Genomic DNA, 4,097 nt, shown 5'->3' with positions numbered 1-4,097 from the left:
CCTGATTTCTTTTAGAGATAGATGTTTTAAAAGATCTAAAGATGTTGGTATCAGAATTCTGAAGCAGCTCGTCTCGAGTATGTCCTTTAAAGGATTATTTCCATCCATAAATGTTCAGGTAAAAACTTGAATGCAAGCATTAGCAAGGCCCTGGGTTTCTCCTTCTATTAATTCTCTGCATTTCATGAAGTGTTCTAATGTCATGAACATAATGATAATGGAAACCAAGTCAAAGGTGGTTGCAGACTGTTAGCAGATTCGTGTTTTTAGTTCTTTTTTTTTTTTTTTTTTTTTTTTTTTCATGCAGCGGGGACTCGGGTGCAGTAGGGCCACCCCACGAAGATCCGCGGGGTAGAAGCCGGCCGGAAACCGGAAGCTCCGGACCCGGCGGGCACCTCGCTTTCACACACCCCCATTTCCTTTATTAAACGTGGCGGGACGGAGCAAAATATGGAACGCGTCATCCTTGCGCAGGGGCCATGCTAATCTTCTCTGTATCGTTCCAATTTTAGTATATGTGCTGCCGAAGCGAGCACGTGTTTTTAGTTCTTAATGCTCACAATAACAAATACCTACTTATAAAATTCTCCTAACCATCTTTTTCTTAAGGTCTGTTTATCATTATCCTTCCCACACCACCCTCCATCCTCAGCTTTGGATTTCAATAGGAAAATAAAACCTCCAAATGAAAACAAAAATCAATGTGCTTTTACTTAGGAACAAATTAAATTCCCCATCTAAAGTAATGATTTTTACCTTAAAGCAGTGATAACTATCTTGTTGCTCTGTCAAGGTTTCTCACCTCCTTATCTTACAACAGTTAACCTTAATAATGTCCTCTCTTTCAAACTCCTCCTGATTTGTGGCCTCTCTAAGCATGTCGGGTGAGCTTGATCATTTACTTACTTTTGGCCTCTAATGGCATCAGTGTGACTTTGGGGACTGTAAATGGATGCTTCTGAAATGAACTTCTTTAGACACTCAAGAACTCATATGGTTTCCTCCCCCCTCCCCCTTTCCTACTAATTGATATCAATGTTAAATGAATTTTTGCCACTTTTTTTGTAGCCTCTGTTGATCAAAATGAAAAGATATCAAGGGCTTAAAATACTCGCTCATCCCAGCAAACATGTCCACAAATACAAAAATGAGAGTCCATGATTCCTAATTTAAAGAAAAATATGTTTCATGCAGACATTACATTTTCAGAATCTCAAGGGAGGTTCTGTGCTTAGTAGTTTCACCTAAATGTGTTAGTCATTTACCTGTTTAAATCCTAAAATACTCACAGTCATTAAAGAATAATAGTATTGATTAAGTATATGGCACTGTCATACTTAGTAACCCTCTAATGCTTCTATTTGAAAATGAGACAAACTTTTCCAGATTATAATTTTAAACTCTGTGTGATAATTATCCCTGGCTATGAGGGATCTTATATTTATAAATAATAAGTGTATTTATAAATGATTCATATAATCTTGTTTTGAGAAGGCAGTATAATCTTTATTTTGTAGTCAAGACCTTGAGCAGAACTTTAGCCTGTCAAATAAAATGCAAAGAAATATGGTTAGAATAACCCAAGAGTTTAGGGAATTTTGGTATCCAATATTAATCTAGTCCTAAGTAAAGCTACTTCACATCTTATAATGTGAAAATCAACATGGCTGATAGTACAGACTGTAATTAGTAAAAATAATTCCTAAAAATAATAAATGTAAGTGGTTACAATTGTATTAACTAACACATAGTAGATTCAAGGGAAAACTCAAATAGTGTATTTCCTTAAAAGGCAAAGTAAAAGCCCAACAAAGCAAGCAGCAGGAAATGGATATTTGCAATGATAGGGGGCAAGGGAGAGGGATAGATGAATGCATGAAAGGGAAGAATGCACTCAAGAATGCAAGGTATATAATACAAAATTAAGAAAACCAAGGGAACAGGTAGGAGGAGAGCAACTGTAGAGAATGTTGAATGGAGACAAGGAGCAGAAAGTTAGTTTTGTTTTGCCAGTCCTGGGGCTTGAACTCAGGGCCTGAGCACTGTCCCTGTCTTCTTTTTGCTCAAGGCTAGAACTCTACCACTTGAGCCACAGCACCACTTCCAGCTTTTTCTATATTTGTGGTGCTGAGGAATTGAACTTAGGGCTTCATGTATATGAGGCGAGCACTTTACCACTAGGCCATATTCCTAGCCTCAGGAGCAAGAAGTTTTGTCTCCATAAGCTGCTTTGTTAAGTGGCAACTCCTTTGTACAATCATTTAAAGATAATTTTTAAAACAACAATAATAAAATAAATACAAGAAATATGGAACACTACTAAAATGTTAAGGTTTTAAAAGCTGGTGCCTTTTTTTAAACAACTTTTTTTGAGATAAGCAGTATTAACTTTTTATGATAAGAACAACTCTCAGAAATTAAAATTCTTTGCTCAGAATTACCATGACTAACAGATGATAAGTCAGGAATTTTGACTCAAATATGCTTATCCATATATATATATATATTTCACAATAAAAGGGGGGAGCACAAAGATAATTGCAAATCCAAACAAAGAGAACCTCAGAAGTTGGAATAGGTTATTGAAAACAAATAATGAATTGAGGTGAGAAAGAAAGTACTGCTTCTATGAACTTTAAGTAAGTGTTTACTTTGTGCAATGTAATTACATTATGACAATTTTAGGGAAAAAATCACTTCTGCCCATGCCTACACTGCTTTTCATGTATTCTGTAGTACCAATTTTAAAGTCAATAATTTGTACCACTGATTCCTGGGAACCACAGTGGAAATGCTCACCACTGGTATGCTTAGTATGTGGATGGCATTATGAAAGGGGAGGCTGCTGTGGAAAGCTGGAAAGATATTTTCAAAGACTGAACAAGAACCTAGCTTACCTGGACTGATTACATAATTTAGTTTAAATGTCCGTTCATAATTACTTGTGACATCTATTTTGAGAGCATAGGCTAATAAAAAGACAAAAATATAAAGTGGATCCTAAATCAAAGCTATAAAAATGTATATGTGTATATGTAATATGTTCACACACATACACATGCATTTGTATGTCAGTAGGTCAATGTATACGTGTGTGCTTTGAGACTTGCTTATATAAACATCAGCATGATTACCTCCTGTTCTATCCATTCCCGCAAATGAAATAATCTATTTCATTTCTAGATGAGTAATATTGTATAATATGTATATTTCATGTTTTCTTCAACCACTCATCAATTATTACATATCTATGTTTTTCCACAGTTTAACCAGCATGAACAGAGCTCCACTATACATTGCTATGCAATCATCTTTCTAATATATGGATTCATTCAATGAAGAAAAATGGTAAGATAAAATATACATGATGTGATCTGTGCTCTTAAAAACTATTAAAAGGCGAGAGTATTTTTATACCATAAAGTCTTGACAAAATTATTAAATTATGATATATTCTAAAAAAAGAACAGTTGATTCTTTTTGTCTTTTTTAGTACTGGGAAGTGTTTGATATTTTTCTTAAATTAAAGATTCAATGTATATGCTGGAAATCATTATAATGACTTCAATTGTGACTTGTTATTTTTTATGTGCGTGCAATTCAATTTCAATAGTCTATTACTGAAAAACGAGTGCTATATCAAGTTTGTTTAGATTATTTTTACTTTAGCATCAACAATATGGACAAAATTTGGCTTGTAGTAGTAACCTTAAATACACTTTCTGAACATTTGACATACATTGTAAGTTAATTGAGGCTTTGCTTGCATTTTCTATTTTCAATATAAGTCAGTTTGTTTTTTTCTCACTGCTAGTTCCTTACACTTAAGTCATAATTGTAGTTTAGTCATATTTAAAAAAATTGCTGATTACTTGCAGATAGTCTTGTGGACTTTTCTTCCTGGTCTGGCTTTGAACCAAGAGCCTCGGATTTCAGCCTGCTGCATAGCTAGGATGATAGACATAATTCACTAGCACAAGCTTTACCTTCACATCCTTAATAAAAGATGGATGAGCAGATACATATTTCAAATAAAAGATGGATGAGATGATACATATTTCAATTAATCTTTGGTCCTGAGACAAAATACATTCACA

At 34.4% G+C, this 4,097-nt stretch overlaps 1 pseudogene; it reads right to left on the bottom strand.

Moving 5' to 3' along the window:
* Positions 1-444: 444 nt before the first annotated feature.
* On the bottom strand, positions 445-536 carry LOC125341127 (annotated as a pseudogene).
* Positions 537-4,097: the final 3,561 nt, after the last annotated feature.

The sequence above is a fragment of the Perognathus longimembris genome, chromosome 1 (assembly GCF_023159225.1).
Source record: "Perognathus longimembris pacificus isolate PPM17 chromosome 1, ASM2315922v1, whole genome shotgun sequence".
NCBI lineage: Eukaryota > Metazoa > Chordata > Mammalia > Rodentia > Heteromyidae > Perognathus > Perognathus longimembris.
The sequence above is the reverse complement of the archived record's forward strand: the minus strand, read 5'-3'. Positions and strand labels throughout refer to the sequence as shown.